Genomic DNA, 17342 nt, shown 5'->3' with positions numbered 1-17342 from the left:
CCTTTTGTGGAAACAACCTAAATGCTGTAAAGAACATCTATAAAAAAAATTAAATAATTCATCAAATATAAAATGAAGCTTTAAACTTAAAATAAAAAGCATATTAAACAAATAATTAAAACCAACTGGCAAATAAGTACACATGCTTGCTTAATCTTCCTAAAGCTAAACAGAACACTAGCTAAGACCATCCCGAATGGTGCAAGGGAATGAACCACTTTAAGAAGGTTACAAAATGTACTATATAATAGCATTACCTAATGTTACTTCCAGAAAAGAAAAAACAGGACAGAGGGGTACATATTGTAGAAGAAGAAAGAAAACTAATCCTTGCTTTTGAATTATTCTAATAACTTAAGAGGTTAAGAAAAATAAAAATTTGAAGATAAAAATAAGAAAGGTCTTAAGTATCTTCAGATGCTAAGACCTTTATTCAAAGGAAACTCCAGAGGAAAAGAAAAAATAAATGAATTTAGTTTTTTCTTCTCTTCCTCTAGAGTTTGCTTTCAATCTGTTACATAAGAACTGTTTAATATAATATAGTCTGGTGTGACATAAAAATTGCAAAAGTACAAATGAGAGTAGTAATATGTGTTATAGATGGAATGATTCTGAATGTTAATAGCCATCTGTATAGACAAATCAGATCAAAATGTCTTATTATGGAACTAGGAAATATTTTCAGAGATTAATTGGAACTTGTGGGTGAAGGATGACTTATGTAGTAACAGCATGTTTTTGAACTGGTTAGATGGCTAATTCTGTAAGAGATGCCACAAGAGAAAAGCAGTATTTTTAACCCAAGCATGAGATCCTTCCAGAAAGTGCTAAAAGTGTCATAAAAAGTTGAAATAAAAAAAATTAATGATAGTCATAGCTGCAGTGTGCATATCACATAATGCTGCACTTGTTTAATTCTGGTATCGTGCAGTAAGCATAAAATTTTTAAATGAATATTATTGTTATTATTAATAGCCATATGGTGCAAGGAAGCCTGAGGCTTATGCTGCACCAGGAAAAAAAAAAAGTTACAGAGAAAGAGAAGCAGAAGGGAAATCACCAAGAAGGAGAAGAATGATGATATCCAGCTCATATTACGCTTATTGCAATTATTTTCAGCACAACACCAACAATGTTGAGAAGGGGTACAATGTGCGAGTCTTATTCAGTGCAAGACTTAAACAAGCAAGTGCAGTGTTCATAAAGTGGTATATTTTTTAAAAAATTGTTTAAAAATATACATTTCCAATTTTAAAAAAAAAAATTATTCATAACAGATTGAAAATACATTGCATCAAAAATAAAACTATTTTTAATTATTTTTGCTGATATTAAAAACAGAATAAGGGAGCACTTTGATGTAAGCTGTGATTAACTGATTCATGTTTTTGCGAGTCCACAATTACCTTTTTTTTCTCACTCTGCCAAAAAAGATGGAAGGGGAGAGTTTAAATCCCATCAGAACAGAAGCTTTTTTGGACTTTGTCATTGTGATTGAGTTGGTCACTCTTAGGAAAGAGCTGTACGGTTCTTTTTCTCAAAGTTGGGTTTTCATTCAGCAAAACAACCAACAAATCATAGAATAAATTCGATTTACTTATATATACTAAAACCAAACAACCCTAAACAGAAGTCTGAACAAGATTTTTACATCAACATTTATATGGGAACAAATTTTTAAACTCAAGGATACTAATGACCTAGCTGTTCCTAACTAAGAGTTGAATGATTTTGTCATTGCTGAAAAGAGAGTGATGCAAATTATGTTTAAAATTGAATGAAACACCAGCAGCTAATAGAGTATATCCAGTTATATTAAAGGAAAGATTAAAAATATCAAATCTTTAGCTTTAATTTATGATAGGATATATATATATATAGGTATATATATCCTATCATAAATATAGATATAGCTATAGATATAGGAGGTGAGTAAATATCTTTCCCGCTCATAAGGGTGGTTATAGGAGTTAACTGATTGAATACAAACCTACAAATTTCACTTTTGTAGCAGAGAAATTTTTGGATTCCAAAATTGAAGTTGTGAAAGAATCACTACATCATGGTTTCATGAAGTGTGTGTGGGAGAGGGGGGGTTATGGATAATATTTAGCCAGCTTGATAGATACTTGATTATAACAATAACAGTATGCTAATTCAATAAGATCTAGATAAATAAATTATTCAGGTGATCAAGATATGACATTGACAAATGCAAAATTATTGATTTTTGTATATTCGTGTTAATTCTTATTTTGTATTTCTCTATATAGGTTTAAGCACTGTAATGTATGTACTATTCCAAATAAATAAGTCCTTATTTGAATAAAAGCAAATTGTCAGCTAAATTTATTAGTTAGTGAGAAAAACTTGAGGTAGTTACAAAAAAAAAAAAATTGATTAATAGAATGTGTGGAAATCAGACAGGTATTTAGTGATCTGAATAAGTATTTAAGGCTTTAAAAGGTTAAATGAATTAAAGTGGGGTCTTTCTCATGCACACTCAAGAGAACATAAATTTAAATTGAGAAAGGATAATTGCAATTAGATATAAGAAAATATCCCTGTAACCAAAGAAATATTGGCTACTGGAATAAACTCATCTTAGAGAACTGGTAACCTTAATTAAATTTAAAGAGGACTTCAACAGATGACTTAGATGAAATTAATAAAATAAATGATAGAATATATGGATTACAACTAAAAGCACACAACGACATAAGCTTCGTGATTTTTATCAAGCTCATGTTATTGCAAGCTTTGCTTCCTTCCATCATTTTGTCACTGTTAATGTGATCTCTTTTATACTTGTGTGTATTTATATTATTTTTGTAATACCATCTGTGGTAGAAAAAAAGACATGAAAGTGGTCACATCTTTTTGTTCCACTCTGTATTAACAGCAAAAATGGCTAATAAGTTAAATATCAGTGTTTTCTCTTTTGTTTATTTGTTTTAAACCGGTGTATATTCTTTTTTACCTTCTGATTGCTCTGTCATTTTTAATGGATTAGCATTTATACCTGTGATATGATGTATATATATTTATGGCAGCTTAACATTTATTACAAGCTTTTGGTTTTTTGTTTAGTCATTGATGCATGAATCCATGCTCTTGCAGTTTTTTTGTAAAAGAATTTAGATTATTTTACAATATTCAGTAGATATGTATGTAGACTTGCATTCAGCTGGTCTGGAAACAACCAAAAATATATACATAAAATGTCTCCCCCCCCCTCTTCAAGTACCTGATGTTATTTGATAACTTCATTTTCTCTTATATTTAATGTTTCAAGTCTCTGGGAGACTTTCTTACAAGTAAACTATACTTTTTAAACTTAGTATTTGCATTAGTTCTTTAACTTAGAGCTATCTTTTTTAAATTGATAGACCATAGATCAAATTGGTAATTGTTTACTAAAATCATACTCTACTTTCCCAAAGATAATATCATAGTACATTATAAGTAAAGCCCAGATGTTTTGGTACTAAAAATCAACAGAAAAGCCAGGCAAATAGACAAAATAAGAATTCAGAAAAGGTATTTTAGCTTTATTTTAAACAGATCATACAGGAAATTATTTATACATGTGCAAAATTACACACACATTTTCTTAATTTATAAAATTGAAGCTTTGCCTCCTATCAGAATGTCTTTTTTTTTTTTTTTTTTTTACTTCAATTGAAGTAATTTGAGAATATCTAAAACAGGCTTCGTGGGATTGATATCAATTTCAATAGAGTTCTTCAGTAACTTTAGCAATACTCTTTTTATTTTTTCTAGGTCTTGGTTAGCAGAAAACAATCATTTTTCCAGTCTTATTGCTGGGGGAAGAGATAATTTCAATCATGATATCAGTAACTACTTTTAGAATTTTGCTAAAGTTGCATCCCTTTTCTCAAGTGATATCATAATATCTGGTAAGTTTGAGAAGTGAGCAAAAATAAATTAAAAATCATTCAAATTGCTTCACCAATAGCTGTTTCATGTCTGTCGAAGCTGCATCCTCTTCATAAAAACTGTTGGCAATATTTACACTTTGTCAAAATTTTTTCCATAGTAAAATGCAACAGAGATGCGTGCTTCCCGCCTAGTCAGAATGAGTTAAGGGGGCAGCGTGCAATTTCCTTAAACACCAGAAAAAGTGATGAAACTTTCACAAAAATCTTGATACTGGACACAGTAGGTTAACATCAAGAAATAAACTGCATACCTCGTTTCAGGGCTCATAACTGATTATTTTACAAAACAGAATGCCCATAACGATAATACACATAGAAGGAAAGACATACACATTACATTACTGATGTGTATGATGAACCAGAGTGGCATTCCAATATCCATTCAGAGCCCTACTTCCTCTGAAACTCTTGAATATATCCACTAATCAAGTCACGTGATGCAAAGAAGTGAAAAGAATTTTAAGAGCTCTTGCCACTTTCATGTAAGTCAAGAACAACAGAACGTAATCGTGCTAAATTCCATCTCACAAAAGCACAGAAAAAGCAATTTATAAAAAATTGAACAGCTGTTGAGCTTTTTGCCTTTTCAAATATTTAGACATAAGGATACAGTTTTGAGAGCTTGTTAACCTCCTCAAAAGCTGTGGGAAGATATTGTTCATGGTTTTGGCCAAAATTTTCTGCAAGCAACTTCATCCTTAATTATCTGTAAAGCATGATCTTAATAAATGTTTGGGTGTTTTTTTTTTTTTTAATAAGTACATTCACTTCAAACATGTTTCTTTGTGTTTTTTATAAAAACAAAAGGGGGGGGGAAACATCTTCAAAGAGGTGTTTCCCAATATTCACAGAGGAATTACAACATCAACAAAAGCTTGGAGAATGTTAAGAAGTCAGATTGCTGAATGTACCAAACTGTTGGGAATGTAAATGAGAGATTCATGCTCTAGAAAGATCTCCTTAGACTAGAGAAGTGGTTATGTCTCCCTATTCCATAAAGGTGGTGCTCAAGAGGAGTTGGATAAGTATAGGCTAATGAGTTTGACTTTTGTGGAGGGAAGATTATGGAGTCTTTGGTTAAGGATGCAATTTGGGGTCATCTCAACACGAATGGTATCTTCAGTAGATCCCAGCATAGATTCATTAAGGGGAGGTTATGCTTGAACAATCTTGTAAATTACTGTGACATAATTGTAGAATGGTTGGATGTAGGTAACAGTTTTTGCATTATATATCTAGTCTTCAATAAAGCATTTGATACTATCCAACATGGAAGACTGCTATACAAACTGTAAGAAGCTGGAGTTACTGGCAAGATTCTATGCTGGATTACAGACTGGCTAAAAGGAAGGAGACAGAGGGTTGTCATAAATCATGTCTTCAGGGTAGACCAGTGTAACAAGTGGGATAACTCTGGGCTCTGTCAGGTCTCTTCCAGTTCAAATTGTCATAAATGATATCAACAAGAGTAACTAAGGTGTCAGAGTTTTCTGATTATTTTAAGATGACAATTGTGATTAACAATTTTAGCCAGGCTGTACTATATCAAAAAGACTTGGATCAGTTGCATATATGGTCTGAAAAATGGCAACTAAAGTTTAATGCCTCTAAGTGTAAGGTTATACATCTGGGGAACAGAAATCCTTGAGTCACATATAAACCAGGGGGAGAGAAACTGAAACTGGTTGATTATTAGAAAAGAAAAAAATAATAATAATTTAAGTGTTACAATTCAGTCGGACATGAAATTTTCCATGCAGTGTAAATAGGTGGCTAGGAAGGCACATGGTGTCCTGTCCGTGATTTATGAGACCTTTGGGGGGGGGGGAGAGAGAGAGAGAGAGAGAGAGAGAGAGAGAGAGAGAGAGAGAGAGAGAGAGAGAGAGAGAGAGAGAGAGAGAGAGAGAGACTTACTTACCCCTCTGTATAAAACAATGGTTATACTGCACCCATAAAAAATATAGAACTTATGGAGAAGGTTCAAAACAACCAGATTATTGATGAGTGCAAATCAATACACATGGGGAATAGCTTAGAAGATATGGACTGCAAAGAATAACAACTAGACATCTAAGGGAGGTGTCATTGAATACATAATGTGTTGAGTAAAATGAATGAGAGAGTCTGTTCTACCTTGTAGGTAAGACAAGAACCATGGGGCATAAATATAAAATCTCAGGATAACAGAAGAGTGGATCTCATGAAGTTCACCTAGGGGCAGTGAGTTGCTGAACACTGGGACCTCACCTTCTAATGTGGTAGAGGTAGCAAGTCTGGCCAGGTTAAGTGGAATTGGATGGTTGCATTGTGGGAATGTGAATAATATAAATATTCTGTTTTATTTTTGTTTTTTGGTTCATGTAGAAGAAAGTTGGCTTTCCTTGCATCATTTGGCCTTACTAATACTAACTCCCTGCAGATTTCCTTTTGATCATTTGAGACTATCTTTGATGTTGCAGTATTCATGTCTAAACTTTGATTTAATAACACTTTCATTTCAACTCTGAAACAATATTAGACTGTAGCTTGCAATTCCTCACAAGCTTGTTTTTTATAATTCAACCTTTGCTTTTTTTGCTTTGAGTTTAGCTATATTAGGAATAGACTGGTGTATCTTTTGATGTAGAATATCAGTTCTTTGCATAACTACAACTTCTTGGCAGTTTTTCCTTCCTTTCTTTGCAATGTAGACAAGAGGCAAGGAGGGCCTGGTGGCAGACATAGTGTATTGTTGATGACTTATATCTCATAGAGACAGGGAGGTTATAATTCCATCATATAAGGCAGTTTCAAGGCTGCAGTTGGAATTCTGTGTCCAGGTATGGAGGTCGCACTCAAAAAAGGCATTGAGCTTCTTGAAAAGGTCAAAAGACATATATATTCTCTCCTCTATGGGTGCACCAAGGGCACCCATAGAGGAGAGACTTCAGAATCTGTAGGCTTACAGAGCTTGGTAACAAAATACCTTAGAGGGCGATCTAATTGAACTTTATAAATTTCTGAGAAGGGATAGCAAAATTAATTGAAGGTCAAATTTCAGCAGTATCAGGTGTCACTAGAACAAGGGGCCATGAATTCAAACTGAGGAAAAATTATAGACTAGTTGTAGAAAGTATTCCTTTAGCCAGTGAGCCCTTAATCATTGGAATAAATTGCCCTTGTGGTTTAATTAAGGTTGACAGTTTGGGAAAATTCAAAGGGTGATGGATATATGTATCTACAGAGTTACCTCTTCTGTAGTTAGTGTGTGTGTGTTTTACTGGTATAGCAAAGTCCCATCATTTCCTTTCCTTTCATTGTTTAGCTAACACTATCACAACCATTAATTATAAATGAATAAAACAGACTGCTTGCTGTAAACTGCAGAATATGTAACAAGTAGGCATGTCTTCTCATTACCAGCCTTCTGAACTACAGCTGTTTTGTGTTTAGAAGTTTGTAAATATTGGGAAACAAAATAGTTTTTACAGAATTCATTTCATTTTTGAATGTATTCAGTCTGTATTTTAAAGAATTCATTGGCATTGTTATTTGCTGTGAAAACAGAAAGCAAATGAGTCTTGAAGTAAAAGGTGCTGGACTAAAGTAATGAAGCCTGTGTGCATGCTTGTGTGCATTATTAGTGGGGTATGAAATACTGGTAAATAAGAACTGTAGAAAATGTAGATTTTATCTATATTTTCCATGCTTTTAAGAATATTGACAACAAACATTGAGAATGTTTATTTACAGTATTAAATATCTTTTCATTTCATCAACTGAAAAAAATGCAATAAATCCTTACAAATATATTGATTTAATCAGAAAACTCAAGTTGTGTTTATGGCAAAATGTATATTTGTTCATCTTGCATATAAATTTCCTGTTTCTGGAAAATTCAAGCACTCATTCAAATATATTAGGAATAAAATAGGCAAAATAATCGAAAAGACAATTTTAGACAAAGGCACTTTGTTCCAAAGATACAAAAATAAGTATTTATGGCATGTTGTGTGAACATCCAGGCTTTAGTTATAAGTGAAACAAAACAGTATCTAAATAGCTTAAATAACTATTGAAATTTAGTCAATTATAGATTTATCAATTCATACTCCTTTAAACTTTATGGAAACTAGTTAAATTTGAAATTTATAAAAACAAATTCAAACATGTAATGTGTTAAGTTTAGTTTAATCATTTTATACAGTCATTAAATCATATGATCATCATGTACAGATGTTATTTACACAGCATCTTTTATAATGGAATCTAATATTACAAATGAAAATAATTTGATAGTATATAACATAGCTATTGATACTCAATACGTTCTACATTGATATTAATGTCTGTAGAAGAATAAGAGAAATTTTAAAGGAAGTGTTCTATGTATCATATTGAAGTAAATTTCTCTTATTTTCTTCTACAAATAAAAATGAAAATGATATAATACAGCTGTTGTCTGTGAATTTAAATAGATGTTTTTAAGCAAGAAAATAAATACAGATGCTTAGTATTTAATCTTTAAGACACTATTTTCTATTATTTTACACAGAGATATTCTTATATTGTTGCAGTGTTAGCAAAAATTACAAAACTAAAACTTCTGTATCAGTTTATTCTCGTTTCTTTTTAAATTGTGAACCGTTAAAGTAACATGACAAAATTAATTAACTTGGTGGTGTTAATTCTTAAAAATAAAAACCTATGCAAAGGACAAATGAGCTCATTTCCATCTTGCTCGACTCACTGCCATATAGCTTCGAAAGATTTCCATTTGTTTTGAAATCTGTTCACTACCAAAATACGATTAGTGCCTCTTCTACCTTTCTACTATTATAGTGAGGTATTACAGGGGCCAAGAAGGAAGAAATTAACTGGTGCAGATCAGATACACAATACAACTTGTGGCCTTGGCTACTTCCTTTTCTCCGTATCCTACTAAACCATGGTTAGCTGCAAGTTATGTAGTTGATGTCAGGTAGCTAGATATTCTTCAGAAAGAAAAAATAAATTGTGGTATTAACTTTTTAATCTAAACCTCCCCATGCTTATAAGCTGAAACGTGATGCTAAAACACAAAAAGATTAATTTTGTTAACTCTTGATCTTTACACTATCTTATTTCTTTCATCTGTATATTCTGCACTAATTATTCATAAATCAGTCTTAGACAAATTATAGAAACAAAAGTAGTATTTTGAAATTTTTCTGTAGCACTTCCTTAGAATATGAAGAAGCACATATCAGATGTGTAAAATATATTTTAAGAAGAAATTAATTTTTCAGCTTTACAAAATATTTTCCAGTTCAATAAATGTGGTGTAGCTGTAGCTGAATATTTCTAATTTGACAGTAAGATTTGTTGTTTTTTTTCCCTCTCTATTAGTATGTGTGTGTGTATATATGTGCATGTGTGCATGCAAAAGTATATAAATATGTGTTTTCATACTGCAGTGCAGATGATAGCAGACTTTGTGTGTATATCAGCTTTTTTGCATATTCATGTACAGTTTTTTTTTTTTTTTTTTTATTTTATATTTACTTCCACTATATTTCCATTTAATGGTTTAAAAAAAAAAAAAAAAAAAAAAGTATAACAGAGGAAAAGTAGAGTTATAGGTGAGTGATTTATACATTTTAATGTGATCACTATTGCTGGATTGCAAATTATTTGAAGCTTAATTAATTAATTTGCATGTACAATGACCATTCACCTTTAACTCTTCATGTAATTCCACTTCTCTGTAAAGCAGTGTTTCAGTATGTTCAATAAATATTTTAGTGTTTTCTGCAGAATTTTTTGTTTCTGTCTCAATTACTCTGTTTTATTTAGTAAGCGACAGTACCCAAAACATGATTAGTTCCTTTGCCCTATCGCTACTAATATAGCACAAGACATTATACAGGTCAGTTCATGAGGATAATGTGCAACTTCAGGATGTGATTTTTGTGATAATTCTGAATTAAAAAAAATAATAAATAAAATTATATACAACATGGATATGGCTTTTTGAATTTTAAAAAAATGGCTGTGAAGTTTTGAATGATCAAAAATTTTCATTTTAAATAAGAATAAGCAGACCAGTAAAGTGTTTATTCATATTATGTATGTCTTATGTATTTTATTCTGTATTTTTTTTGTTTCAAAATTTTATAGCCATTTTTAAATTTCAGATAATTACAGCAAGATCTGTAACCATTTAGAATTGGACCATGTTGATAACTTTTTTTTTTTTTCCTTTTTTACTGAGAATGACCTCAGAAATTGCATCCTGAAGTTATACACACTTCTCATAACTCACCCTGTATGATAAACAAGCAGTAAATTTACTGATTTAATGAGGTATACATACCACTTATGTAGACAAGATGCATCAATTGTATGTATACCTCTGGGGATACACAAAAAAACTTTAGAAAATCAAAAAAAACTTTAAAATTTTAGAAGAAAAGCGTGTGAGGATACACATACTTTTCTTTCCATTGCTATCATATGTTATTTATTTTTATATAAATCTTTTTTATAATAATAAGCTTTAAATAAATACAGTGACTTAAAAATAATTATGTATGTATAGGTTCTTTAGTTTATCTTTAAAATAGATGTGAGCACTTTTGAAAAAATTTAACCCTTTCACAATGAAATTTCCCCTATGTGTTGGGGGAACTGCAGAGTTCTGTGGTGAGTCTTCCCCCCAGTGAAATTTTGAAGTTTTGTAAAAATGTTTATATATAAATGCTTTTAAATATTAACATGTTCTTATTTTGATTTAACTGCCCAACCTTAGAGTGAAATTATTGTCAAAAATCAAATTAGAACTAAAAATTAAAATACTGATTGTTACCTTTTTTGATTCAATAATATTCTCTACATCTATTTGTGTTCATTTCATTCAGTTTTATCAACTTCTCAATTCCAAAGATTCCATACCTCCCCTTTCATTTTCAAAATCATGTTGCCATCTGTTATAATCTGTGTTCACAAGCAGCTTGTAACACAGATAAGGGACGGCAGATGTCCTGGAAAAATTTAAAAACTACTTGTTCATGAATGAACACATCGTTACAAGTTACCTTTTAAAACATAGATCTATATATATACTTCTAGGGTTCACGAATGAAAAACATAGCTATGTGCATGCTTGTGAAAAGATTAACCTGGAAGTGATTCTGTAAAAAAAAAAAAAAAAAAAAAAAAAAAAAAAGTGCAAAACTTTTTTGTTCAAGGTTAATGATTGAAACTTTTTCTACCTTCCTAAATATAAACTGTCTTATTACAGTAATTTTTGAAATGAAATTAACTTCACAGTATAATCGCACAAGACTACTTGTCAGGTGCAGTGCAACCATTTTTGCACATTTATTAGCCCCACTACACCTTCCAGGTGTCACTTCCCAAAAAATTAATATATACAGGGTGATCCATAAGTCGGTAAACAATTAAAGAATCGGGATTTCAGTGAATTTGATGTATGGTAAAGAGATTAGTGCAGAAATGCATAGAATTGTGGGGGTTTTTTTTCTGAAAAAATGTCAAATTTAGTTCCAAACATGTCCACCAGGTGGCACTTGATCTATAACACCACAACGCACCTCATTATAGTAAATGTTCAATGTGGCAGCCTTCACTGTTGAGCACTGCCTGAAGATGAGTAATGATGTTATGGACAGCATGAAACAGCATTTCTGGAGGTATCATTGATATCTGCCATCGTATATTCTTAGCATTGGCAATGACTTTGGGTGAGCTCTGGAGACCTGGGTAGCCATTCATGCTGAAAGTGATGGCTTATCACTCTATTCTCTCCAAACGCTAAGAGCAACAGTTGTTTCACAGGAGAAGCAAAATGGGGTGGTGCTCCATCCTGCATGAATGTCACAACATCCAAAGCTTGCCTTTCCCCCAGGCTAGGGATAACGCAGTTTTGTAACAGGTCAGCATAACGCTGACCTGTGACGGTGACAGTTTCAAAACCAGAGCCACTGATTTCCTGAAAGAAAAATGGCCCTATAACAAAAGAAGAGGTGAATCCACACCACACTGTTACTTTTGACTGATGCAATGGAGTTTCCATGCAAGCTCGAGGGCTTTCCGTCGTCCAAATTCTGCAATTGTGTGTTTACAGCCATTGAGAGTGAAATGGGCTTCATTCATCCACAAAACATTTGAAAGCCAGTTGTCACATTCTTCAATTCGCTGAAAGAACCATAACGCAAATACTTCCTGCTTTGCAAAATCGGGATCCCTAAGTTCTTGAAAGTGTTGAATTTTGTAAGGATATCTATGGAGGACTACTCTTAGTACTCTCCACACACTCTCATATGGGACGCCAGTTTGACGTTAAACTTCACAAGAGCTTGTTTCTCCATGTGATGATGATGCCATTAGAGTATCCATGTCTTCTGCAGTCGCAGTTGTAGCACATGTTGGTCTTCCAATTCATGGAAGATCTTGTAACAAACCAGTTGTCTCAGATTTCATAATCATGATCTTCAGTCCTGCAACATTCATTGGTCCTTACCACGTTGCATACCCTTCGGCTGACGGAAATATCTCAAAGCTGCAGTTGCAGATTAGCGTTAAGGTAATAACATTTCAGCAACAGTGTTTTATCCAGTAATGATAACATGACCGCTTAGCTTCTTTTCTTTTTTTTCCCCAAACATTCACTAAACTACTTAGCTGTTGTTCTTGCAGCGCCTTTATAGCAGACACTTGCACGATGTCATTCATGATACTGTGCCACCTGGTGGACATATTTGGAACTATTTGACATTCTTTTGAAAAAAAAACCCACGTGATTCTATGCATTTCTGTGCAAATCTCGTTACCATATGTCAAATTCACTGAAATACTGATTCTTTAATTGTTTACTGACTTTTGGATCACCTTGTATATCATCATCATCAGCCATTTACTTCTCTGCTACTCATGAATTTCATCTGTCCATCTCCATTGTTGTCTTCCAGGTTTTCTTCTAGCTCCTCTTGGGTATCATTCTGTTATTTTCTTAGTCCATCTGTCATGTCTTCGAGCTATGTGTCCTGCCCAAGACCATTTTAGTTCTTTAGTTTTGATAAGAATGTCCTTTACTTGAGTTTGCTGCCTAATCCATGTGTTTCTCTTCTTATCTAACAGTCTGATTCCCAATATAATTTGTTCCATTCTTCACTGTGTAGTTCTCAGCTTCTCTTCCATTCTTTTGGTGAGTGTCCAAGTTTCACTTCCATAGGTCATGGTGGGGAGTATACATTGTTTCATTATTTTATGTTTCAGACAAATTGGGATATTGCTCCTCAGTATGTGACTATATTTCCTGAATGCTATCCATCCAAAATTTATTCTTCTCTTGACTTCCAGCCATTTATTGTTATTACAGCTAATGACTTGTCCCAGATAAGTATATGACTGCTCCTTCAGTCATTATTTCCCTTTCTGTGGCATACTTGTTCATCATTACTTTTGTTTTAGCCATATTTATCTTTAGTCCAAAATCCTTACTGACTCTGGATAACTGAATAAAATATCCTCTAATTCTTTGGGATCATGGCTTATAACCACAATGTCATCTGCAAATCGTAAATGGTTTAGCTACTTCATTCACATTGACTCCTTTCTGCGACCAGTCTAATCTTCTGAAAGCTTCCTCAAGGGCAGCAGTAATAAACAACTTCAGAGATATTGTCTCCTTGTTTAACTCCTTTCTCAATTTTAAATTTGCTACTGTCTTTGTCTGGTCTAATAAAGAAGGTAGTGTTCTCATATATTTCCTTCAAAATCATAATATAGAGGGTATCTATGCCTCGTCTTTCCAGTGCCCAAAACATTGCCTTATGCTGTATGGAGTCATACCTTTTCATAATCCACAAATGTCTGGCATAATGGTGTTTTATGTTCATTTGCTTTCTCCATTAGCTGTGACATTACATGAAGGTTATCCATAGTTGAGAATCCTGTCCTAAAGCCAGCTTGCTCTTCCCATTGATTCTCATCAAGTATTCTTTCTCATCTGTTAGTAATGATTCTTGTGAACAACTTGTAGATGTGGGATAACAAGCTAATTGGTCTATAATTTCCAATTTATCTCCTTTCTTATGCAGCAAAACTATGATTGCATTATTCCACTGCTTAGGTGCCACACCTTTTCTAATGTATTTTGTGAAGAGACTTGCCAGTTTTTGTGTCATGTCTCTTCCTCCCAATTTTAACAACTCTACTGGTCCTTGAGGTTGTCAAAGACATTCTCTCAGATATGCCAGACAAGCTGTACTTGCTACTTGGGAGTCTAAAACACTGATGGAACTGATATTCAGGTGACACTCAAGTCAAGTGGACCCAATTTCGGCGAAGTCCGGACAGTCTGTGACAGCCAAATCCTCTGCTTGCACCTTCACGATGGTGGGACCGTTAGTAATCCTGGGTATAACCTACATGCACAAGTACGTGGTGGGTGACCACCCAGGTGTGAACCAACGTAAGCAGGGGTTGAGGTGTGGCGCCCACACCACATGCAGGAATGCTGCCCCTCTGTTACCAGGCAGTACTAGATGGTAGATGACTCTCATCAACCGGTGCAATACCACCACTTTGCTTATTGGAGGCTTGAAGTGGTGAAACCCATGTTTAGTCTCTAGAGAAGTTCCGGTCAACCCTTCCCTATCTCTTCCATCATGCAGTGTGATCGATGCTTTTGAGGTTATGATGAACATTGTGGCGAGATCCAATATTCCTTACATTCGAGGGTACAGCTCTAAAACGGTGTTCGCAGGCCGGCCGCTAGTTAGTACACCGGACCGAACTTATTGGTAACTCTCTAGGAGGCTTCCGGATCAGCTAGTGTATAATCTTGCTACCTCTACTCTGCCAGATAGTGACTGGAGGGAGTCCGTGTAGTGTGTATGCGGGGAGCATTGTCGAGGCCACATTATGTCAAGGATCTGGGTATATTCTTACTATGTGTACACCATATCCAAAAATTTCATTACTTCATACAGCATGTCCCACCCACTTTTCCTTACTATTGAATACACCATGAATTGTCAAACTAATAGAGCAAGCCTATCTGCGAAAAGATCTAAACCTCCCAAGCACTTCCTAATTCATTTCACAAATATACGTGGTCTCAATTCTAATCTCAACGATGTCCATTTCCACTTGCAGTCTGCCAAACCCCATGTACTTTTTCTGACAGAATCTCAGTTATTGGTTGATTCAACTACTGCTCATCTGAGATGCCCAAATTATTCGCTGTATGATTCCTTTCGTCTCAAAGGTGGTACTTGTACATATGTCCGTTCTTATATTCCCTGTCAGAGACTTGGCAATTTGGAATCTCCTCTCTTTGATCTTCTCTGGCTTAAAATCTCTCTACCTCATTATGTCAAATTCATCTGTTCTCTCTACCGTTCTCCCAACTCCACTAATCACTTGGAGCTCTTTGGCTTCCTCTCTTTGCAACTTGACTTTCTCCAGTCCAACTTTCCTAACAGTGAGGTAATTTTTCTTGGTGATTTTAATGTTCACAACTCCAGCTGGTTTCTGTTTTCTAGTCACACCGACCCAGCAGGTCGAGATGCTGAGGCTTTTGCAATTACTAATGACCTAGCACAGATTGTTCATTTACCTACAAGAATACCGGACAATCCTAATCATACAGCCAATATGCTTGATCTTTTTCTCACAAACAATCCTTCTAAACACACGGTCGAAGTGAGAGGTCCTTTAGGCACTTCAGATCACAACTTGGTGATTGTCTCTTCTCCAATGGAACCTTTATCTTGTGGCTATTCCCAACCTCGTGTTGTTTGGCATTACAAGAATGCAAAATGGGATGACCTGCGAGACGTCTTTACTTCTTTTCGTTGGTCGGATTACTGTTTCAAAATTTCTGATGTCAACGTTTGCTCAGATCGTGTCAGTGAAATTATTCTTGCAGGAATGGAATCCTTTATCCCACACTCCACTTTAAAATCTCGTCCTTTATCTAAACCTTGGTTTTCCAATAAATGTGCTAAGGCTGTTCAAGAGAAGAATGGTGCATATCGTAATTGGTTTGTTTCTAATTCTTCAGTTTCATTTTCTGCCTACACCAAAGATCACAACAATTGTAAAGCAATTATTAATCAGTCCAAACTAGAGTTTGAACAGGCTAAGAGTAGAGAAAACTTGCTTCTTGCCCTAATGGTAGCCGAGCATTGTGGTCTCTTGCCAAAGCCACAACTTTTGCCCATCTCTGCTCCCACCTCTGTCCAAACCAGATGGTTCTGTTGTCACTTCAGCCAAGGATAAAGCTGACCTGCTAGCATCCCATTTTTCTTCCAACTCGTATATTAATGATCTTGGTAAAACACCTCCCACCATTCCCAACATGCTCCATTCAATGCCTCCTGTGGTCTTCCGTCAAAAGGATATCAGAAGGATTTTGATGAATCTTGATGCTAAGAAAGCCCCAGGTCCTGATGGTTTTTCTCCACTTCTCAAAACCTGTGCTCCTGAACGTACTCCTATTCTTTGCCACCTTTTTTCACTTTCTTATTCCAAAGGTGTTTTTCCTTCTGCTTGGAAATTTTCTCATATCCAGCCAGTTCCTAAAAAGGGTGACAAATCCCTCCCATCCAATTATCGTCCCATTGCAATTACTTCTACTCTTTCTAAAGTAATGGAGAAATCAATTAACCGCCAACTCTTAAACTACCTAGAAACCTTCCATCTGATCAACCATTGCCAGTATGGATTCCGTCAGTGTCGATCCACTGGTGATATTCTGGCTTATGTTACCCATTTATGGACTAATTCAATGGAAAGGTTCAGTGAAACACAAGTCGTTGCTCTTGACATCTCAAAGGCTTTTCATCGTGTTTGGCATAAAGGTCTTCTAAACAAGCTTCCATCTTATGGTTTGCCAACTGTTTTTAGTAATTGGTTATCCAGTTTTCTCTCTGATCGCTCACGGAGGATGATGGTAGATGGCTCTGTCTTCTAACTTCTCCACTAATGCCGGTGTTCCCCCAAGGTTCAGTTCTTTCCCCCACTCTTTTCCTCTTGTATATTAATGACCTTCTTCCATTGACTGGAAATCCTATCCATAGTTTTGCCGATGATAGCACATTGCATTCCACTTTTCATTGTGAGAAACCTTGTCCTGCTCAATCAGCTTCAACTTCTCGAAAATCTGCTACCAATTCCTTAACTGCCGATCTCCAGGTAATTCTCTAGTGGGGCAAAGACAACTTGGTTGATTTCAATTCTTCTAAAACTCAGTCTTGTCTTATATCTCGCGAAAAGGATTCTTCTGCTCCTATGCTTATCTTTAGTGACACTCCAATTTCTAGGCAAAATGATATATCTCTTTTGGGGATTACCCTGACTTCTAATCTCTCTTGGCACAAGCACATTACA

This window comes from Mastigoproctus giganteus, chromosome 4 (genome assembly GCF_048544385.1).
Source record: "Mastigoproctus giganteus isolate SK-2022 chromosome 4, ASM4854438v1, whole genome shotgun sequence".
Taxonomy (NCBI): domain Eukaryota; kingdom Metazoa; phylum Arthropoda; class Arachnida; order Uropygi; family Thelyphonidae; genus Mastigoproctus; species Mastigoproctus giganteus.
The sequence above is the reverse complement of the archived record's forward strand: the minus strand, read 5'-3'. Positions refer to the sequence as shown.